This window comes from Babylonia areolata, chromosome 6, assembly GCF_041734735.1.
Source record: "Babylonia areolata isolate BAREFJ2019XMU chromosome 6, ASM4173473v1, whole genome shotgun sequence".
NCBI classification, from domain to species: Eukaryota; Metazoa; Mollusca; class Gastropoda; order Neogastropoda; family Buccinidae; genus Babylonia; species Babylonia areolata.
Genome location: NC_134881.1, coordinates 49,535,670 through 49,560,472, shown reverse-complemented (window position 1 = coordinate 49,560,472; position 24,803 = coordinate 49,535,670). Strand labels below are relative to the sequence as shown.

General features: G+C 42.6%; 2 protein-coding genes across 6 annotated transcripts in view; one reads left to right on the top strand and one right to left on the bottom strand.

The window, feature by feature from the left end:
• Positions 1-24,803, top strand: part of LOC143283115 (uncharacterized) — a 551,198-nt gene that overhangs the window by 33,038 nt on the left and 493,357 nt on the right. The gene's annotated exons all lie outside the window — the stretch shown is intronic.
• LOC143283114 (anoctamin-1-like) overlaps positions 1-24,803 on the bottom strand; it is a 358,246-nt gene that overhangs the window by 245,244 nt on the left and 88,199 nt on the right. The gene's annotated exons all lie outside the window — the stretch shown is intronic.

The window sequence follows — 24,803 nt, the reverse complement described above, 5'->3', positions numbered from 1 at the left end:
AAAAAATACAAAAAAATGGGTGGCGCTGTAGTGTAGCGACGCGCTCTCCCTGGGGAGAGCAGCCCGAATTTCACACAGAGAAATCTGTTGTGATAAAAAGAAATACAAATACAAATACAAATACTTCTCCTCATGGCCAAAAGTCCTAGGACAGCACGGCATTGGCAAGTGCAACTCCGACAGACTGCTTTTGCTCTCGCTCTGTGCACAACATGAACTGACCATCACCAACACCCTCTTCCAACAAGTGGACAAGTACAAGAACACATGGATGCACCCCCGCTCTAAGCGCAATGGCACATGCTGAACTATGTGATTGTCCGGCAGAGAGACAGAGGTGATGTTCCATTACACGCTGCATGACAGGAGCAGTCTGTTGGTCGGACCATCAACTGGTTCGCAGCAAGATGAACATCAGACTTGCACACAAGCTCCAACCAGCCAGGCAGAAACCCTAGGAAGCTGAACATCCACTGCCTCCCTATCACCAAGGACGTGCTGCAGCAGCAAATCCAAGCAGCTCTCCAAGAAATTCCTGCATCGATTGATGTAGAAGAGGTATGAAGCACCTTCAAAAATGCTGTGTACACAGCAGCAGCTGACACACTCGGCTTTGTACTGAGGAGCCACAAAGACTGGTTTGACGAGAACGACTCTGGAATCTCCAAGCTCCTGGACACACTGCATATACGGCATCAGGATTCACATTTCCGATAAAGACTGCCAGAGGAAGACGGACCAGTTCTTGCAAACCAGGAAACTCATACAGAAGAGGCTAGGTCAGATGAAGAACACCTGGTGGGAGAGAAAGTCTGAAGAGCTTCAGTCCATGATGGTCTCCGAGCTGTGTATAGGTCGAGAGTCACAGGATCAACCCCTGACCGAGCCTTGGACCAGACCACCCTCCTGACAGACAAGAAAGACATCCTTGCCCACTGGGCAGAGCACTTAAACACTCTCCTCAACAGGGACTCGTCTGTACCTGACGAGGTAATTGCAGCCCTCCCACAGCTACCAGTCAATGACTCGCTAGCTGCCCTTCCCACCAAGGCCGAGACCAGGAAGGCCCTGAAGCTGACAAGTCAGGAAAAGCACCAGGAGCGGATGGAATCCAGGCTGACATCTACAAGTATGGAGGCAAGGTGCTGACAGACAAGCTGACTGCCCTGTTCCAGTCTATCTGGGAGAGAGGGGAGGTCCCCCAGGATTTCAAGGATGCTTCAATTGTCCACATTTACAAATGGAAGGGAGACAAAACATCCTGCGATAACCACCGTGGAATCTCTCTCCTCTACATCGCCAGCAAGATCTTCGCCCGCATCATACTGAACAGACTGGTTGACCTTGTCTCCAACACAGTCATCCCTGAAACACAGTGCGGCTACTGCTCAGGCAGGGGAACATGTGACATGGTATTTGCCATATGCCAGAGAAGTGCTGTGAGCAGAACAAGGAGCTCCACATGGTCTTTGTAGACCTAAGGCCTTCGACATGGTGAGCCGCCGTGGTCAGTGGAAGATCCTTCTAAAGTTCAGCTGCCCAGAGAGCCTAACCCAGCTGATTGCGTCATTCCATGATGGCATGCAGGCGAGAGTACAGGAAAATACTGACATGTTGGATCCATTCCCTGTGGTAAATGGAGTGAAGTAGGGCTGCATCCTGGCACCCACACTGTTCTCCATTCTCTTCTCTGCCATGCTGACTGACGCCTTCCGAGACTGTGACCAGGGAATCTACATCCAGTTTCGCACAGATGTCAAACTTTTCAACTTGCGGCAACTCCACGCCAGGTCCAGGGTGTTTGAGGCACTGTTGAGAGAGTTCCTCTTCGCTGAGGACTGCGCGATTGCTGCACACTCCCATGAGGACATGCAGTACATTATGGACTGGTTCTCAACCTCCTGCAGGCACTTTGGACTCACCATCAGCCTTAGCAAGACCGAGTCCATGTACCAACCAGCTAGCTCACAGAACGCCAGTGCCTCCCCCGCACCTGCAATCAAGATCGATGACACAGAGATCAAGTCAGTCAACAAGTTTTGCTACCTGGGCAGCACCGTATGCAGCAACGGAGCCCTTGATGCAGAAGTGACGCTGCGCATGGCCAAGGCCAGCTCCGCCTTTAGCAGACTCAACAACAGGCTGTGGAACAACAAAGGCATCAGGCCCAGCACCAAAATTAAAACCTACAGAGCTGTTGTGCTGAGCACCTTGTTGTACTGCTGTGAAACATGGACGACGTATCGCCGTCACATTCAACAACTTGAGCAGTTTCACCAGAGGTGCCTACGAAAGATCCTCGGAATAAAGTGGCAAGACAGGGTCTCCAACCTCCAAGTCCTAGAGAGGAGCGGCCTGCCCAGCATTGAAAGCCTGCTGATCCAGTGCCAGCTACGCTGGACAGGTCACGTTCTCCGCATGACAGACAGCAGGATCCCGAAGATGGTTTTGTATGGCCAGCTGAAGGAAGGCCACTGCGAACTTTGAAGACCTTGCAAGCACTTCAAGGACACCTTGAAGACAAACCTCAAAGCCTGTGACATAGAAATCGCTTCCTAGGAAACTGATGCCCTTGACCGCTCTCACTGGAGGATGCTGTGCTCTAGTGGCATAAAGATGTTTGAAAACAAGAGAACACTGGCCATTAAGGAGAAGCGGGAGCGAAGGAAGCAGGGCTCAACTTCTGGAGACGTTTTCCCTTGCAACACCTGTGGGAAGTGCTGCACATCCAGAATCAGCCATATGAGGACATACACCGACAGATAAGCCTGCCTGCCTAATCATCCGTTGGTCCGACGGGAGGCTCCATTATGTGTGTATGCATGTTTGATTATATCTTAATGTACATACTTTCTTAACTTGCCCGTGACTTACTCAGTTTTAGTTTATTTACATTCTGTTGTAATGTTTGCACATGTCAAACAATGAATTTATATACCTAGGTATAGAGAATAAACCATGCGGTCCTGATTCCTTAGTCTGAGTCTGATATATATGTGTGTATATATATATATATATATATATATATATGTGTGTGTGTGTAGAGAGAGAGAGAGATGGGTGTATGTGTGTGTGAGGGTGTGTGTGCATGCACATGTTGGTTCACATGCACACATATGCAGATCTGCATAGATCTGATATATATATATACATATATATATAATTATACACAGAAAAATGTAATGCAGTTCACAGAATGAGAATGTATGGTGTGTGTGTGTGTGTGTGTGTGTGTGTGTGTGTGTGTGTGTGTGAATTATTGTAGTATTTTGAACTTGTCGAACACAGTGTATGTAACTCGCATGACCGACTGCACTGATCTAAAAATAGAAGTGGACGGACTTACGCTGCATCAGTCTCACATCATTCTCGGTGTAAATGACGCCCACTTTTACCATCTAATTTTATAGTTTTAAAGTTGATATGAAAATTGAGTATTCTGTTAAACTAATAACATGTAGAGCCAAGTACAAGTACTTTTAACGTCGTATGAAGTGAAGAGGACTTAATTTTGAGAAAAGTCAAGACTGGAAAGTTTTACGTTTCATCAAGGGTATTAACTCTCATGGTTTATTATTCTCAACTGTAAAAGAATTGGTGATTCCAACGTATTTTGTTGATATTTTTATGGCAGTTTGGTGCATAATCCAGTAAGTGATGAGGCGTTCACAAATCTTTCTCTGAATAAATATTTAACGGTCTCCTTCTCCAACTTTCCATCACATGTTATCGTGTATTGTCGATTGAATATTGGATTGAATGGGCAGGTCAACTACTTGAAACAAAATGTCGTCCTTCACGTTTGCGAGGAATATGAGCACGCGCTTTGAATATGCATAAATATGAGTACGCAACTGATTTTTGCCTATGACCTTCAGGGCTCAGCCAATAGATCTATAAAGTCCACTCGTAGTATTGATTTTAGTATTTTCCGAAAAAGACACTTGGGTGAATGAACATAGTGATAGCCCTGTACACTGAGAGTAAAACACACAAGCTTTTTATGTACTGAGCATAACTTCAAAATGTAATGTTCAAGATGAGAAAGATCAGTTTAAAACAAATTAAACCCCCTAGCATTAATTACAGAGGGAATTTCCCCTTTTTTACTAGCTGCACCAAAGAGATGCACCAGAAATATAAATTCCATGGCTAGCAAAATAAGTTCCTGTTTGAACAAAAAATGATAAAAATGACTGCTATTGATGCTGTGTCAGAATATCAGATCAAAGTGCCAAGTTTAGTGAATAAAAAAAACAAAACAAATATAACAGTAAATTCATTTTGCCTATAATTTGGCTTCTTTTTTTTTTTTTTTTTTTTTTTTTGGTGCCCATCCCAGAGGTGCAACATTGTTTTAAACAAGATGGCTGGAAAGAACTGAATTTTTCCTATTTTTATGCCAAATTTGGTGTTAACTGACAAACTATTTGTAAAGAAAATGATGATGTTCAAGTTTACCACGGACACACAGACAGACAGACAACACACAACACACACACAGAGACAACGAACACCGGGTTAAAATATAGACTCACTTTGTTTGCACAAGTGAGTAAAAAATGAATCGAGTTACTGGTATTACTCGTGTTTGGCTATACTGATTTATTTGAATAAAGAAAAAAAAATTATAAACAGGGCTCCCACTGAGGAAAATCAAAAACCCCTGAAATCCTTGGGGAGCGGGGCGGGGGGCGGCGAGGGGGGGGTTTGGGGGGGGGGGTGAGGGTGGAAGCATATTACCCCCCAAAAAATTTGAAATTTACACTAAAAATGATGCAGTCTAATGAAAATCACAGACAGCTAAAACACTAAGACGACCGAAGAAGCAACAACAAACTCCCAACTGCTGTACAGGCACATGTGCACAATGCTAGCAGATTCACTGAAACCAAAAATCCATGCATTCAATTCTCCATTCAGATATGTTCAAGGCGGATGGAGAGTTTCTGTTTCTCACACATACAGATTAAACACAACAATCAGCAGCACCGCAGATTGTGCATCCCCTGTTCATCCTCCTAGTTCAGTTGGTCCTCATCATTCTCCAAACAACACACTACATCCCCCAAAAAGAAATGTCACACAAAAATCATGTCACGCAAAACATTGTAAAACACAACCGTAGTATGTCACAGAAAGCCCCTCCAAATGGTAAATCAAGGATGAAGAATGAGAATGTCTTGAGTTGTGACAGTGAGTGTGTGTGTGTGTGTGTGTGTGTGTGTGTGTGTGTGAATCAGAATCAGATTTATTTGTCAAGAAATTCGTAAATGAAAGGTTTATAGACACAACAATAAAGGGTAAAAAAAAAGATTTTTTTTTTTTTTAAAGAGAAGAAAAAAAAGAACTAATTTAATGTATGGTATTCCAATTAAAACATGATATGGTCTTTGAAATATTCATAAATGACCAGTATATGTATCAGTAGATAGACTTTATATCTGTTACCAAAACTTCTTGTAAATGTTCATATCTAATGCATTTGTCTAGAAAATGATACTCATCTTCTAATACACTACAGGTTTTGCATACTCTCACATGTTTTTCTGTACCTGTGTATCTACCTCTTTCTATGTGGAGATCATGTGCGCTTATACCAAGTCTGCACATGGCGGTTCTATGCTCAGTTTTTCTTGAGTAGATCAGATATGGTTCAAGTCTGTATTATTTAGAAACATTGTTATAGAATGTTAACTTAGATTTATTTTCGTTTTTCTGCTTTCTCCAGAAAGTTATGTACCAACACTCAAGTTTCTTTAAGAGTGCAAACTTTAATCTGTCAACATTCAGTGGTTCAGCCATATATGATCAAATCCAAGTTGAGGCAAGAACGGATTTAACAAAGTAAAGCCACTTGTTATCTTTAGTGCATTGCTTTTCAATCATATCATCACAACGTTTTATATATGAATTCTCATGTGACTCCGTTATATGTATCTAAAATGAAATGATATGACAGGCAATTTTCACGCTCACAGGAAATTGTCCCAGTTCACCTAGTACTGGAAGGTTTGATGCTTTATTGTGAACACCCAGCAGTCGTTTGCAGAATTTGATTTGAAGATTTTCATGAAGAAACGTTGTTAAGCATTTTTCTAAAAGCTCATCTGGTAAGAACGGAGTGTTTGTCTCTTTGTTTTACAGCATAGGGAAACCACAACTCTGCCCCATGTGACATAGGGGTTATCAAAGAGTCAAACAAGTGCAACATTGTTTTTATGTTTATGTTTTTGTCTCAAATTGAGCCCCTTAGAGAATGAACTGCTTTTGTCGCTTGTTTAGTAAGAAGATCCTGGGCAAATTCAAAACATCCACATTTGTTGAAGATTATATCAAGATATTTATATTGATTGGTTGTGTGTATGATATCTTCTCCAATCTTGAAAAAGTGTGAAAGCACAAGATCTTGTTTGGAGAATATAACTACTTTTGTTTTGTCCCTGTTTACTTTTAATCTCCATTGATTGCAGTAGTTGTATAGCCTGTTCAATTTGGTTTGTAATCCATTTTTAGTTGTTGACAGAATAAAAATATCATCAGTGTAGAATAAGCATGGTACTTGAGATGGACTTCACTCACCAATTTTTATGAGTTAATGATATCATTAATAAAATATTGAATTGTGTAGGACCCAGTGTATTACCTTGTAGGACTCCTCTTTTAACAGGATTTCTCGAGAAAGGCCATGATTTGTTCAGGTATATATCGTAGCAATATTATACATAGCCTTTATGATATTAATGATGCGTGCGTGTGTGTGCATGTCTGCGTGTATGTGTGCATGTATGTGTGTGTGTGTGCTGCTCATGATGTGAGAATGGAGACTATCTTCGTGGTTGATTCTTTTTCTTGATGATCGTTGTTTCTCTTTTGTAACATGTAACTTGTGGAGCACCATGAGTGAATTGTTTGTAATGTGGAATACAACAAACGGTTACTGCACGAATAAAAACTCGGGGAAACCCTTGGATAGGTCCCACAACTTTTGCGATTTTGGGCGATAAGAAAAGATAAGAAAAGAAAAGAATAACTTTATTATCTCTAACTGGAGAAATTTGGTCAGGTGCATTATCACAACATAGACAAGTAAACAACATGGGGACCATAACTGTAAAAGCCAACAACAGCCCCTACAAATATTACGAAGATACAAATGTAAAAAATATCACATACATCGTTTCATACATACATCCACACACTGCAGGTAATAACTAGTATTCTTAATGTAAAAACAGAAAGAATTAAGAAACATTATTTGAATATAATTATAAACATAGCCTACTATACTGCACATTGATTATAATAGATAAGATAAGAATAAAGATGAATTGCGGAAAACCACAACCAGATAATCAGCACACACACACACCCACACACCCACCCCACACACGCGGACAACTTGATTAAACAAGAGTAATAAACATATGTTCTCAAATAAAAGCATTTCACATATTCGCTTTTAAAAACATTGCAATTAATTATTACATCGTAATTATTAAACAGAAATATATTTAGAATATGGACGTTAGCATTAGACATATTCCATTGTACATTCATCCTGCATATTGCACATTATTCTTCCTACATATTGCACATTCATTATAACCAATTGTCACGTTTTAAGCTCAGTAAACACACACACACACACACACACACACACACACACACACCACAACTAGAACAAGGTACAGCCTATCATGCACGGACTTTCACACGTCTCACATGAGAGTGCGCGCGCGCACACACACACACAGTTCTCAAGAATTTAAAAGGTGGATTGAACATGGAATAAAAGTCTTCAGAGCTCTGGATTTCAACTCAAAAGTTCTGTAGCGTCGTCCTGATGGCAATAGCTCATAATACTTCGCTAAAATATGGGTGTCGTCAGTTGCTATCTGCCTGCTTTTTTTAACCACTCAACTTTCATACAGCTCTTGCATACTAGCTTGTTTCACTCCCACAATTTTACTGCATACACTCATGACATCGTTCAAAACACGCTTACTCCTCACTCCCAAACTTCCATACCAGCACATAAATGAAACTGTAAGCACGGACTCGATACAACATCGATAATAACTTTGAAGAATATTTGAATTTATACCAACATTTCTAAGCTTCTGTAAACAAAAAATTCTAGATTGACATTTCTTATGAATGGAATCAACATTTCTGCCAAAAGTCAGCTTATTGTCTAAGATGGTCCCTAAATACCTATATTCACTGACCCTCTCCACTGTTTGACCATCAATAACAAGGTTAGCTACAGGCAAGGGGTCTTTTCGAAAATCTATTAACATTTCTTTTGTTTTCAATACGTTGAGATCCAGATAGTTTTTCTCACACCAGGAACATAGTTTTTCTCACACCAGGGACAGAACGTTTTCAATTTCACTGAAATAAATAGCAACCAAGTTGGACAGATCTTCAATTGCTGAATCATCAGAATATTTTATGACAGGAGTTTCCTCCGTGCCTCTGCAGTCATTTGTGTACAGTGTAAAAAGAACAGGGGACAGCACTGTACCTTGGGGTGCACCAGTAGAAGTAGATTTTAGAGAAGAGTGGGCAGAATGAAAGCGGACGGACTGAGTTCTACTGAGAAGAAAACTTACTATCCAAAGAGTAAGCTTCGGATCAACATCCATGCCTAGCAGTTTGAGGGCAAGGAGATGAGGTTATATTGTGTTAAAAGCAGAAGAGAAGTCAACAAAAAGGATACGAACAAAAGATCCCGTGTTATTCAAATGAAGGAAAGCATTATGAAGGAGAGTTAGGATAGCACCGTCAGTACTTCTGTGTGCTTTATAAGCAAACTGAAGAGAGTCAAGCTGCTGTTCAGTGAAAGAAAGAAGATGTCGGAGAATAATTTTTTCAAAGCATTTCATCACTACTGAAGTCAGGGCAACAGGACGGTAATCATTTAGTGCGGCTGGGTTCTTCTTCTTGGGGATAGGACAGATAGTAGATTTTTTCCAGATGCTGGGGACAGAGCAGTCCTTCAGAGACCAGTTGAAAATTTTACAGAACACGTCACACAACTGGGAAGCACATGTTTTCAGTAATTTTCCGCAGATATTGTCAGGGCCAATTGCCTTCGTGACATTCAGTTTTAAAAATAAAGATTCAACAACTTTTGCATCGATCTCAAAGTCTTCACCTGTGTTCCTATCTTTGATCTTTTCCTGCAACTGTGAGATAACACTATCCAGTTCCCTTCCCAGATCATTCCTTTCAAAGCGACAGTAGAAATCATTCAGTTTATTTGAAAAATCAATCTGTTCATCCTTTTTCATTTTACAAGCTACTGTTTTCCTTTTCGTTTCTCCAGTGATAATTTTTAACCCATCCCATGCATCTGCCATTTTTCCTGTCTGAAACTGTTGCTCTACTTTTGATTTGAATTCCCTCTGTCCCCTTCGTAATTCACCTCTAAGCTTCTTTTGTATCAGTTTCCTATCCTTCTTGTTCCCTGACTGAAACGCTACCTTTTTCTCGTTTAAAATTGTTTTGAGAGACTTTGAGATCCATGGTTTGTTGTTGGGGAAAAGTTTAATTATTTTTGTCGGAATTATCATGTCTTCACAGAAACTGATATAAGATGTAACAACATCAGCTGCTTCATGAACATTCTCACATGGGTCAGTCAACACACTCCAATCAGTACAATCAAAACATCCTCTCAGTTCATCCACACTCTCTGACATCCAAATTTTCACACTTTTTTTCACAATCGGCTCTGTCTGTATCTATGGTCTGTAGGCTGGGATTAAATGAACAACATCATGATCAGATACACCCACTGGTGCAAGGGGAACAGATTTGTAGGCATTAGGAATGTTCCCATAACACAGATCGATTGTCTTGTCCAGTCGGGTCCGGTAGGTAACATATTGTTTAAAAGAAGGTAAGGCTTTCTTTAAATCACAGTGATTAAAATCTCCAACAATAAAACACGGGGTGTTGGCAGAGATGAGTTGAAGGTCGCGAACAACACCTGCGATCGTCCTTCCTGCACGTGCAGCAGATGCCTGGTCAAAGACTGGGGCGTACACAACAGTAAAAAAAATACGGCCGAACTCACGTGGCAGGTATCGAGGCCTCAGCGACACTGATATGAGTTCAGGTTCCTGTGTACACAGTTGCTTCTTCACACACACATTTGCACTGTCACACCACTTCTCATTGACATACAGGCACACGCCACCACCCATTTTCTTCCCCACTTTCTTGCAGTCTCTGTCCATTCTGTACGGAGTGTTAAAACCATCAATCGCAACACATTCATTCGACACTTTCTCACTAAACCAGGTTTCGGTAAAACAAAGCACACACGAGTTCCTAAAATCATTTAAAAATAGACAGTTTGCTCGTACTTCATCTAAATTACAGTTTCTGCCGTTTGGGTTAAGAGATCTGACATTGGATAAAATCATAGATGGCAGTGGGGGCTTAGAGTTATTTTTTCTCAGTCTTCTCTTCACGCCTCCTCTCTTTCCCCTCTTTCGTGCTTTCTTTCTCTCACCTTCTCTTTCATTCTCTTCATCATCACAAATAAGATCACGAGGTAAAAGTTGCTCAGTAAAAGCAGATGGGTCGCGCACTGACCGTAAACTGAGAAGAAAATCACGGTTGTAATGTAAGGCGCCTGTACCTCCTCGCTGTCCGCCATTTAAACCACCCGGTGACACAAAAACACCACAAACACTAGTCCGAAATACAGCTAGCACAACCACAAACACCCTCACAACTGTCACACTCTTCATCTTTAACACCTTGCACACCACTTTGAAACAATATAAAAGCACAAGGACAGGGCGAGGGCAGCAAAATCACGAATGAAACACAGAGCACAAACACCTGCGTGTCGCCCCCTCGCGAAGCGCCACCTATACGTTGATAGATAGATGCCGTTGATCAGAACGGAGGTGGTCTTTGATGTCCAGGGTGAAGAACTTGTCACTGATGTCAATGATGCTATAAGGGCCCTCATAAGGTTGCTGAAGTAGATCCCGGTGACAGTCAGTTCGGACGCAGACATAACCTGTTGAGGCCATGTTTGCAGGTATGTAGGCAAATTGCTGTCCATGGAACTTTGGTGCTGGTGGTTGTACTGAGCGCATGGTGCGATGAAGATGTTTGAGAAATGTAGAGTCTGGTTCAATGGTCCGTGCATTAAGCGGCTGAAGGAATTCACCAGGAAGGTGAAGAGTTGAGCCACAGACAAGTTCAGCTGGAGAAGAATCAGGATCCACTCACCAAGAAGAGCGAATTCCCAACAGAACCATGGGTCATTCTGCAACCCAGTCAGGGCCTGTAGTGCGTGCTTTGAGTGCTGCCTTGAGCTGACAGTGTAAGCACTCAACCATGTTATTTTAAAAAATAGAGCAAGGGGGAATAGGGGAAGGAATAGAGGACCTTCAAATATTAATCACATAATGACATTAAATCAAATGAAAATTAAAACACATCAAATCGAAGGCGCACATAAATATTTCTGTATATGACAATCTATCTATATTTCATAATACATCCTTCACATTAACTCTCTCCATATGAACGGCGAAAGAGACGACGTTAACAGCATTTCATCCCAATTACCATCATCAAAATATTGCAAGCGGAACACTCTTATACTGAAAAGGTGAATGCTGACAAAGAATACCACAGTTCTGACGACGGAAGCTAAAGGTTGGGTCATTCAGACACCCACTGGACATCTGAGGGGTCTGTGTAGAGGAGAAGAGAAGACTGGCCGTACTGAGTGAGTTAAACTGGAACTCTCTCTGTCTCTCCCTCCACATACACTCTAGCACACACACACTGACACAGCCACATAAACCTATACACAAATCTGATTAAACATGTAACAAAAATATATAATTCACCATCCCACTTACACAAACACCCAAATCAATCCCAAATTTTAAATTACAGACAGACAGACAGATTGAAAGAGACAGGGGCAGGAGGATGAAGGAGGGAGACAGAGATTGAGAGAAAGAGGGGGCATTGGACTGTACATTAGACTAAGTAAACACGGAATACCAAACCTAACAACAAATAACATCATGCTAAAACATAAAAACCATGCAATAAAACCACAAATCTTTTCAAATGTTCCAATACTGCACACACACACACACACACACACACACACACACACACACACACACACACACACACATACACCATGAAAAAGTTAAACACTTCAATGAAATTCTAAAATTCACCCTCACATATTTTGAACAGAAAGAAAAAGAAGAAGAAAGGAAGAGACAGACAGACAGAAAGGAAAACAAATGGGGAAGAAATGAGACAGAGGAAGAATGGGATGAACTGCACATCAAAATGACCACATTAAACCATGCATAGGTGTTTTAGTTATTCTACATTCTTCAGACACTGATGTACATGATATGGCACCTCGTGTTCTGGTGCCCCTATCCCTCCCTGGGATTTAACAAAAGCAAACGTCAACACATGTGCTTCTGACACAACAAAAGGAGAATGTCCACGATAATAGCAGCATCCATCAGAATTGATTCAGAAGAAAATTTTGATAATCATTTAACCACTTCACTGCAAGTATGTTTTGCTATAGCCTATGCTGAGATTTTTTTCAGAAAAACAAGAAAAACACGCCAATGATCTTAATTTGTTTATATTTCAAAAAGTACTGGAGATAAGTGCATAAAATATATATAAAATGAAAGAAAATGACCAAGATTTTGTTTTAAACACTCACAGGTTCAAGTAATGAGTCAATCTGACACAGAAAGTCCATAAATATGCAATGAAAAAAATCAGGACTGTCATTCCACCATGTAGGTGCTACAACATCAACTAGGTTGAGACCCATTCTTTCTTGTTTTGATCAACCACACACACTGTCCAAGGCTGTGTAACAGTGTCCAGGTCCATAAGACTCCAACACAGTCCACACAAAGAATGAAAAGGGTGTACTCACCCAGCATCTATCACAAGTAAAAACGCTGTGTGTGGTACTTGTGGAAACAGTCTTCAAGACACAGTGCTGGTTTGCTGGGGCAGTCTGGGCATTAGAACCTCACATCCTTTCTTTGCCTTTTCTTCCAGCAGACTCTGCACCTTCTTTGTAGCCAGGACTTGTGTGGGGTAGGTGGGATGACATCAATGAATTGTCGTCCACACAGACAATCAGCGTGGTCCTCTTCAGCAGTGTCTGGGTCTTGGTCATCAAAAATCATGGCACTAATTACATCCTTCTGGAATCCCAGGAACGTACTGCTATTGCCTGCTTTTTTGTAGAGGATGTGCGCATTCAGCATGGCAATTTGTAGAAAATACACACACAGCTATACACAGCTATTTGTACCACTTCAGGGTTTCCCTTGTGGCATCATAGGGCTGCAGCTGTTGGTCATGATGGTCCATGGCACCCATGTTTTTGTTGTAATCCAGAACTGCTGGAGGCTTGTTTTCTGCCCTTTGGTCTTGCTGCTGCTGGTCTTCAGCTGCAGGTTTGTGGCAAGTTGTCAACTCCAGATGGTCCAGGATGTACATCACGATCATCAACATGCTGCATACCTGAAACACATTGCATGAAAGACTAAGTTTGTTGTTTTTTTGTTATTTTTACATATATAAAGTTTATAAAATTGTACCATTTTATTTCTGATTGTTTTCAGATGCTGAAATACATACACACACACACCTACCCACCCCCAACACACATGCTGAAACTGGTTCATGGTATGCCACACCCCCTTCATTCTCTTTCTCATACAAAATGACAACACACACACACACACACACACACACACTTTTCTACAAGTGTTGTATTTACAAAGTAATTTAGGCATACAATTCTGTATATCATTCTCTGATTTCAGTTTTGTTAACATCATCTCCTCCTCCTCCTCCCCCTCCCCACACACAACAACAACAACAACAAACCAACTATACACACTTGGGAACGAATACTATACGCAGAAAGGGTAACCGACACGCGAAGACGTCAACAATGAGCCAGCCAGTGAGCCAGGCCTCCTCGCGCACACACAGTACACAGTGACTGTCTCTCTCACACACACACTGATCAGTGACTGTTGAAGCTACTTACAACGTCTAACACATTCAAAACACACACAATACAGTCATATTCATTGTTACAACAAAGAGAAACATATAATAAACTGACAAACCTCGTGAACACCCACCTGCATCCTGAATCAGCTGAGCTTCGTCATCAGTTTCGTCATGCAACCCCCCTCCATGTCAAAATCGTGGTCATCGGCATCATCTTCACGCAGTTCTATCTCATTCAGTCCAAAATCTTCATCTCTACTATCTGCATTTTGAAAGATTTCTTCCAATACTTGTTCAAGTGTTGGGGTTTGTCTGCGTGCAGCCATGGCTTTGCAAACACTACTCGAGCTTCGTACAAACTTGCAAAACTTTCGCCATAAATATGACAATGAGCTGAATATTTTCAGCTTATGGTACTCAGGAGAGAACGAGTTCTCAAGGGAGCTAATCTAATGGTTAGCAGACTGTGTTTTCTGCAATGCAAAACCATAAACAAAGAACGTTGAATCATGACGTACGTAGAACGTCAACACAGCATTGGTGAGCGACAATTCATGACGTGTGCTGTACATCAACAACACAGTCAAGAGGTTAAAATATATCTTTAAAATATATAACCAGCACACCAATCTTTCCACTTAGTCACCATCTAGAGCACACACTCACGCACACACACACACACACACACACACACAAGGAGAGCACACCACTGCATGATGCTCTTTCAGCTTTCTCATTCAGTGAAGTTGGCAAATACTAAGACTGCAGCGTATTAACACGCTGGCCTCAAGCTATGACGTGGTCAGATGTGGCATGTTTCAGGTGAAAAATGTTGCACAAACACAGCAACACAAATAAATCAAAATAAATGAAAACACAGAAAATAAATTAATAAAGGGATGGGTATGTTTTTGAGAAAGATGGAACAAAAACCAGCTACACTATAGTCTGAGAAATAGAAAGACCAAACAAGATAGAAAGCATCTATATACCTGTGTGTAACTTACTAACTAAAAGAGAGGGAAAGAGAATGGAGAGAAAGAATGTAATGCGTAAGAAGCTGAAAGTCAACAGCTAATCTGTCTTCTTTAATTCTTTTTCATTCATTTTTAAAGTATCATAGACAGTATAAAAAAAGATTATGTGCTAACTCACACACCATGTCTCAACTTGAGCATGCCAATTTTACATGATGAAAGTAAATAGTTAACATTTTTCAAACAGAAATTTACACATACTTTTTCCCGACATATGAGACAGTTCAAAATATGCCAAACATGCACAGAATTCCTTGTTTCTTTCTTCACAAAAATATCACAATGGAAGAGTTTAATCCTGATAGTATCACAGAAAAAAAGAGGTATTTCAGGAGAAAAAGGAACAAACAAAAGGTACAGAGAAACCATTCCAAATCAACAAATTGTTAGCAAAACATTTATTGTGGTAATATGCTCTGGGTTTCCAAGGTCATACAAATCTTGTTTAAAATAGCGTTCCACCAAAACGTCTTGAACCAAACACACAGCAAATGAGTGAAGAACCAACGTGAGAATACACTGAGTCAGTGCAGCAAAACCAAGCAAGCAAAGAAGTTAAAAAGACACACTTTCTTCACACAAAAGACAAAGTACCTTTCTCATTTTATAAGTCATCTGTGAAGAACCAAAGAAAAGAAAAAAGCATGAAAAGCAAAACACAGCACAGTTATCAAATATGCAAAGCAAAATTATCATGCAATATCAAATGTTTATTCAATGGCAGATGATAAGGAAGTGGAGTAACAGTTAGTGGAATAAAGTAGATAAACAAAATAGATAAATAAAAATTTCTCCTGGCAGGTTTCTGTTCCCATCCTTTCCTGAGCAGGTTTCAAATGAAAATCACCAATGTTTTTGACAGACATTGAGCTTATGTCATGATCACTCCATTTAATCACCCAGGTCACCTCTGGGCAAAGATTTCATTTTCTAAGAACAGTACTGTGCACTGACTGGATTTTTTCTTTTTTGGAAAGAAAGTCAGTCTTCTGACATCACACAATGAGTCAATGCTGATATGCTATTACCCATCTTAGTTTATTAGCTGTAAGTACTGAACAATTTTCAGCTTTAACTCACTCCATGCCAAGAGTTTTTGCCCTTGCGAATCCCTGAAAACCCAGGATTTGTATAGAATGGGAAAAAAATTCTCAAAAAAAAACCCCAAATAAACACCCAGACAATTGAAATTTAGTATGTGTATTCAGTGAATGTTGTTCCATATTTGTGCAAAAAATTAAATTATTTACTCACCATCTTGTTGTTGATCACGGTATCCATTTTTTGTGTATTTTGTAGCATTTTTGCACCCATCAGAAAGGTATACCAAGTGGCCTTGAACAGCTTACAAATGTTCTACATCACATCCTAACACTATTTGAGGAACTGAAGACCTAGTACATGCAATGAAGTATGAACAGATGGTGGAGAAAGTTGAAATTCACGCACACAAAAAAAATATTGTCTCTACATAAAAAAAGGAGTTCACTGTACACAAAAACCTGATGTATTATCACTGACAATAGTCTTGTCTGGAGTGAAAAAAGGCCATGGCAGGTGATGTTGAGTCCTGGGCACAGCTTCACACACAGTGGAACTCCACATTTTTGGCACCAGTTGGCAGTTTGGTGTCTTGGTGTGTTGTGGCGCTTGAACAGGTCTCCACAGACCTTGCACTTGTGGTAGCTGGTCACTCATATCCACTCCAGCCATGTTGGTGATGTAGTCTTGTACTGCAGCTGGCTTCTGTCTTTCAGGACAGTGCCGTGTTGTCACATTGACCATGGTAGTTGGCAGCATGACTGTTTTCAGCACGTGAACTGGCTTTTTGTCCTGCCACTTGAGCACAGCAACATGACCTGCAACCATACACACACACACAAATGACCATGCAGGTCTGACTCTTTCTTCTTATTGTTGTTTAAATCATTTGTTTGTTTATTCCCTTGTTTATTCTAAATATTTATGTGAATGGAAACATAATGTGGTAAGTTTTTTACATGTAGTCAAAGAAAACCACCTTAGATTTTTTTTTTTTACAATATTACAAACAATAATGACAATATCATCAGTATTAGTACTATTACTGTCATTTCTATAGCACCTTGTTCTACAACTAAACTCCATGTTATTATAAAACAGAAAATAAGTAAACATATGCATGTAATCACACACACGCACACACAGAGTTGTACACCTGAGCATGTGACATTGTTTTCTTTCACACACACACACACTCACATATATATATAAATATAATACATACACACTCACCATTTTCAGTCCAATCACTGGTAAAAACACCAGCAAAGTCGTCCGTTTCCTCAGTGATTTCGTTGTCAGTGTCGGTCAGCTTGCACAAGGTCAGGACTCACTTTCCTCTCCACTGAAAACACCCTCTTCAGCAGCCGAATCTATTTCTAGTTCATCAGGATATGGTTCAAAATCACTGTCCGACGAATCAATATTATCTCCTTCAACAACGAAGCCTTCAGTTTGGATCATTTCCAAAGTAGATTCAACGCTGTGTTGCATTTGACCTCTCCTACCGTGTCGAACACTTCGACGCGACGCCATCTTGTCAAACAACTTGCAGAGCTGACTGAGGGTATGCTTCGTTGTCGACTGCTAACGAACGTGTCACTACACACACGCAGTGTGTGTGAATGAAAAGATGGCCGGAGATAACTTAAGAATCAGTTCTGCTTTTGAGTTTTGTATCCGACACGTCACTCCAACAGTGTGACTTTTCAAAATCCAAATCCGCATATGCGGACATTGGCAGCGAGTGATTAAAAAGTCTCCGATGTCAACTTTTCTTTCATTCTGTCTGTCTCCCTCAAGTTCTGCTGAATATGAATATATTTGCATTTGTGGACACTACTGCGGACTGACAGTTCCAATGTGCTACCAGTTTGTGTCAACTTGATTATGCCAACTGTTTGCATCAATTTGCTTTACACTTACAGTTACTGAGTTAGTGTCTGAACATGCTTTGTTCCAACACTTAACCAATTCAGTGCCAGAGAATTTTGTAAAAAAAAGTGTTCTCCCCTTGCCAGGGAATTTTGAGGATTCAGGGGTAATAAATCACAAAAAATTCTAGCACAAAATCTATGGGTGGTACAGAAAGAAAGTAAACGTTTTTGTGGAGAAAAATGAGTGTAGATTCTGCTTCTGGGCTCTTTTACCCAATTACGTTGATTGTAGATAACTGTTCAGGCATGTAAAGTCAAGATAATGATTTTTGTGCAACAAAAAAGTCTATTTCCACCCTTACATAATAACATCCATAAAGAAATGAAACAAAATACAGCTAGAAATAGCATGCCTATTGTCAGATTATACCTGTAGAAGAAATTAAAACAGACTATAAGTTTATAAAAACAAATCACAGCTCGTGCAGGCATGGAAGTAAATCACTGTCCCAACAACAACAAAGGTGGGTGTGTGGTTCATCCGTTGGGATCGACGAGGACCATCTAGACATCCTGGGGGTGGGTGGGTTGGGCTCTGTGGGTGCGCAGATGACTGGTCAGGCCAATCCGCGCCCAGAAGGTTCTGACGCAGTGTGGACAGGGGATGGTGGCGGCTGTCGGGGACTTGCTGGCCCTGCTTTTCCTGGCCTGTCTGCGTTGCTCTGCTGCAGCGATTCTGTTGGCCTCACAGGATTTGGCACCTTTGTGGACAGCTGAACGCCACTTTGGTCTGTCCATTGCATTCAGCTCCCATGTGTCGTGGCTGATGTTGAAGGCCTTCAGAGAAGCTTTCAGAGTGTCTTTGAAGTGCTTCTTTTGGCCTCCATGGGAGTGCTTGCCATGTTGGAGTTTCTTGGGGAGCCGGTGGTCTGGCATGCGAACTACATGGCCTGCCAAGCGCAGGCTGGGTCTGCATTAAGATGGTGTAGATGCTGGGCAAGTTTGCACGAGTGAGCACCTCTGTGTCAGGGATCTTCTCTTGCCACTTTATGCCGAGAAGTTTTCTGAGGCTGGTGGTGTGGAAGTGGTTCAGCTTTTTGGTGTGGCCTTTGTAGACCGTCCATGATTCACATCCATAGAGCAGTGTGGTGAGAACTATGGCCTTGTATACTTTGAGCTTCGTCTCCAGGGTGATGCCTCTCCTGTTCCAAATGTTCTTATGGAGTCTGCCGAAGGCAGCGCTGGCTTTGGCAAGTCTGGCATTCACCTCATTGTCGATGACAACTGTGCGAGAGAGTGTACTGCCCAGGTATGCGAACTTGTCCACCACGTTCAGTCGTTGCCAGTTGATGAAGATGTTTGGTTCAATGTAAGGCTTTCCTGGAGCTGGCTGGTGCATCACCTCAGTCTTCTTTGTGCTGATTGTGAGGCCAAAGTTGTCACAGGCAGCAGAGAACTTGTTGACGCTGTGTTGCATGTCAGCTTCGGAGGCAGCGTTGAGAGCGCAGTCATTAGCAAACAGGAAGTCGTTGACGGTGTCTATCCTCACCTTGGTTTTTGCTTGAAGCCTCCTGAGGTTGAAGAGTGAGCCATCTGTGCGGTACCTGATGCCAATGCCTACGTCAGTGTCTCTGAAGGCATCTGTCAGCATGGCTGAAAACATGAGACTGAACAGGGTGGGGGCAAGAACACACCCTTGCTTGACTCTGCTGGAGACAGGGAATGGTTCTGAAGTCTCTCTGTTGTCTTGGACTCGGGCCAGCATCCCATCATGTAGTTGTCGTATGATGGTGATGAACTTTCTGGGACATCCGTACTTCACCATGATTCTCCAAAGGCCATCTCTGCTAACAGTATCGAAGGCCTTGGTCAGATCGACATAGGTGGAGTAAAGGTCGGCGTTCTGTTCCTGACACTTCTCCTGGAGCTGCCTGGCAGCAAACACCATGTCGATAGTCCCGCGTTTCTTTCTGGAAGCCACACTGGCTCTCTGGTAGGAGACCTTGCTCAAGGTGCGCTATGAGACGGTTGAGTAGCACTCTGGCCAGTCTTGCCTGTGACGGACAGCAGGGATATTCCACGATGGTTGTCACAGGCCTGACGATTTCCTTTGCGCTTGTACAGGTGTATGATGGAAGCGTCTTTGAAGTCCTGTGGAACTGCCTCATGCTGCCAGATGAGCTGGAACAGCTGATGAAGCTTCTCAGTCAGCACCATACCACCTTCTTTGTAGACCTCAGCTGGAATGGAGTCTGAGCCAGGGGCTTTGCCATTGGATAGCAGACGGATAGCTTTCTGGGTCTCCTCCAAAGTTGGAATGGCATCCAACGACTCACTGACTGGCACCTGGGGGAGTTGGTCGATGGCTTCATCATTGATGGTGGAAGGGCGGTTCAGTACGCTGTCAAAGTGTTCAGCCCATCTCTCAAGGATCCTGTCCTTGTCAGTGATTAGGGTAGAACCATCAGCACTGAGGAGTGGAGCAGATCTGGAGGTGGTGGGACCGTAGACTTCTTTCAGGCCGTAATAGAAGTTCTTCATGTCGTTCCTGTCTGCAAAGCCCTGGATCTCATCAGCTTTGTTGCTCAACCAGGAATCCTGCATCTGCTGCAGCTTCAGCTGGATGGTGCTGCGTGCGCTCTTCAGTATGTCTTTCTTTGACTGTGACTTGGGATCTTCAATGTGGGCTCTGTAGGCTTGGCGTTTGTCTTCCAGCAGCTGCTTGATCTCAGTACAGTTCTCATCAAACCAGTCTTTGTGCTTCCTGGCAGAAGGCCCAGGCACTTCATGGCAGTGTTGTACACCGTCTCATGCAGTATGCCCCATGCTGCCTCCACATTCTGGTTGTCCAGCACAGTGGACTCAAGGCGTTCCTCCAGGGTGTCAGCAAAGCTCTGCTTGATGTTGCCTAGCTCCAACTTGTTGACATTCAGGCGTTTGGGTGCTTTCATGCCCTGAGGCTGTCTCTTGGGCTGGATGCGGAGGTTGAGTTTGGAGACGATAAGGCGGTGGTCTGTCCAGCACTCGGCGCCGCACATGGCCCTCGTGACTCGTACATCCTGCCTGTCCCTCTTCCTGACAATGACAAAGTCGATGAGATGCCAATGCCCAGAGCGAGGATGCATCCATGATGTCCTGTTATGAGTAGGGAGGCAGAAGACGGTGTTTGTGATAAGAAGGTTGTGCTCAGCACATGTCTGGAGAAGTAGTTGACCATTGCTGTTACAGTTACCAACCCCATGCTTCCCGATCACGCCTTCCCAGGAGGTGCTGTCACAGGCAACTCTCGCGTTAAAGTCACCAAGAAGGATGAGCTTGTCTGCGTTGGGAACAGTGGTGATGACAGCGTTCAGGTCCTCACAGAACTTGTCCTTGATCTCATCTGGGTTGGTCATGGTGGGTGCGTAGGCACTGACAATGGTGGTAAACTTCTTCCCGTTGCATAAAGGGAGTTTCATCGTCATCAGGCGATCGTTCACTCCTTTCGGGGGGCCAGCCAGCTTGCCAACAAGGGTTGTCTTCACTGCAAAGCCAACTCCAGCCTCACGTCTCTCTTCAGGTCCACGACCACTCCAAAAGAAGGTGTAGCCTCACAGAGTTCGCCTTCTTCTGCCAGTCTGGTCTCACTTAAGGCAGCGATGTCGATGTTGTACCTGGCTAGTTCACTTGCAATGAGTGCTATGCGTCTCTGTGGTCTGTCCGAGTCGCCTCTGTCCAGAAGCGTACGCACGTTCCACGTGGCAATGGTCAATGGGGTGCTCCTTGTTTTCTTCTTTCTTTCCTTTGTGTGTCAACCACTTGAGTAGGGTCCCCGTCAGCCGCGGTGTGCTGACTAGGGTGGTGTGGAGCAGGCAATGTTTAGGGCACCTTTTCTAGCCCCTTCCTCATGCCATGGACGTGAGCAGTGCTGTCCTGACTGAAGAGGGCTGCTCAGTCGCTCAGGGGGCTGCCAATCTCCACCGCTGCTCCAGTCGGTGAAAAACAATCCTATGGCCTGAGCCGCCTGTGTGCAGGTCCGCGGCTACAACTCCCAGTGTACCCACACCTGTCACTTCATCGCTCGCCTGTCGCCACAGGGCTTGGGGAAAATGATGGTATGGGATGAAGGATGACTGATGACTTGCGCGATGACTTTGTTTATAGTGAGGAGGAGTTGCACACCGTCGACCTCACTCTCTTGTCCGAGACCATCTGTATCCAGTGGCAAGACGAGGTCAAGACGACTGGAGATGGAAACGGATGCAGTGGATGACCAGGACGTCCTATGTGCCTCATCCTGCCCTCAGCAATCCACAGTGCTCTGCTGCAACCACCTTCCTCTCCGTCGAACCATGAAGGTTTCTTCCGCAGAGTCCGCCGGATCCAGTTTTCACATGCTTGGGTAGACAAGCCCTAACTCACCGAGGGTTTGAGACCTGTCGGCTACCCTCACCTAGTTTAGCCAGCCTGTCAAAGCCGTTGCCCGGGGGTTGGGCGCTGCCGCATGCCAGCAGCTTCTAGGACCCATAGGTGAGAGCTGGGTGCCGGTGGGGACCAATAAAGGACGAACCACTCCTGGACAAGCATGACAAACCTCCCCTCTAGAGGTACTACCCCTCCTGTGCACACCTTAACCCCCACAAAGGTGGGTAAAGTCAATGTAAAAGGTCAATCATGGTCTCAGAAACTGAGCTGGAAAGCTTTTTGACAGTTAGAGCGTTCGGGAGTGAGAGGGTGAAGTTTTTTGATGACATTCACTCCTTTTAAGTTGCACGTGGGCCGATTAAAATGTCTGCTGTGCATCCAGCTTGCCACCTCTTCAAACAAGTCAACCATCTGATTCAGCTATATAAAAAATATTAAAAAAGCGTGAAAAACAAAAAGCACGTGTTTCACGTCCAGTGCAGGTTCCACCCTGCATTTCGTGAAAATCGTGGAGCATTGGCGGTTGTCGATCCTACAGTCTGTATTGAAATGTGAGCACACTCATTCCTAAAAGCCACGCCCCCTTCATGAACTCTGGCTGACATTTGACCTATCATCTTACATCACTCCTCTCCCTCTCCTGCCCTTCTTCCAACGCTGGCTGCACGTATTCTGTCAGTCACAGCCACTTGTTCAAAAAAGCTGTCTGATTGGATAGATGGACTGAATTACCATCAAATGGGGCTGTCAGTTTCGTCACTGTCATTGTCAATCACCTTTGTTTTCAAACCAATCATCAGACAAGAGAGATCCTTCTCCATCACGAAATCTGTCCATAACCACAAGCAGAGCTTTCAGAATTGTGTAAATCTGCTGACTGTAACCATTTGCTTTACTGGACAAAGTTTTCAACGCATTTTGTTTGCACATGATGCAACCCACACGCATATCACGTAGTTAATTAGCAAATTATTATCCAGTAGAAAGGGGTCTTCTTCTACCTGATGAATGTTCATTTAAATAGTAATTTTACAATCCAGACACATTAAACTAACTGTTCAGAGTCTGTTTATATGAACTGAACCAAACTCCAAAGAAGGAAAAATCAGAACATATGCAGGACGGCAGTTGACGTCTTATAGGCACTATGGCAATACTTTTTGTAGGACGTCAGCTGACGTCTTATAGGCACTCTACTGGTTAAGTTTATGCCCACAGAGAGTGGCAACTTGCTCTACGCATACAGTCAGCGTCATCTTGCTTAGTGTCGGACTTCCTTTATGCCCACAGTTAGTGTCAACCTGCATGATACCAATACTTTCTGCCCATATCTTATGCCAATACTTTGGGTCAAATTGATTTATGCCAAGATTTACTGTCGCAACAAACTTCATACCAACAGAGTCACCTTCCTTAAAGCTCATTAAGAGTTAACTTGCTTTTTGTCCATAATCAAGGTCAACTTGCTTTAATGCCCACGTTTGTGTGAACTTGCTTTCATGTCAACAGCTAGTGTCTGGAACTCGCTTTATGCCAACACTTTCTTTCTACATGCTTCATGGCCACAGGTATTGGCTTAACTTGCTGTTACGCCAACACTTTCTTTCTACATGCTTCATGTCCACAGGTAGTGTCTTAACTTGCTTTATTGCCAACACTTTCAACATACTCCATGTCCACAGCTAGTGGTCTGAACTTGCTTTATGCCAACCACTTAGCAAGTAAGTATCACCATGTTTTCCATCAACAGATAATATCAACTTCTTTACACCCACATGTCAACAGTTAGTGTCTGAGTTTGATTTATGCCCCACAAAAGAGTGTTGAACTTACTTCACTTGTGTTATCCCTAAATACTGCCTGCTTCATAGAGAAACTTGCACACAATGTGCACCTGTCCAGGTGATAAACTTGCAGTAAGGATTTCATCCACATTCAGCAGTGGTGACTGAGATTGCAGGCATTAAACATGTTTGAAATTCAACTCTGAGAAAAACACCAAACCTTCCTCTCATGCTGACCAGTTATCTACATAATGCTGTATAGGATCGGAGGCCCCTAACTTCATTTTCTGCAGTGTAAATCAAACATAAAGCATCTTTTTCCACCAGAGGGGTCATTGGCAGAACTGCAATGTAGTTGGAGAAAAAGCAAAACAGAACACTTGAAGGCTTAATCCAAAGCATCAAAGAACAGACAAACAATGAATTACCCGAAAAAATAAAGCAAGTAACAAAAACAAAGTAAGTATGCTGCTGTTACAAAAACAGAATAGCTGTCCAATTCTTTCAAAGAATAAGTATCAAAATGTATGGCAAATGAAAAAACAACAACATCTCTCTTCTCTCAAACACACACACACACACACACA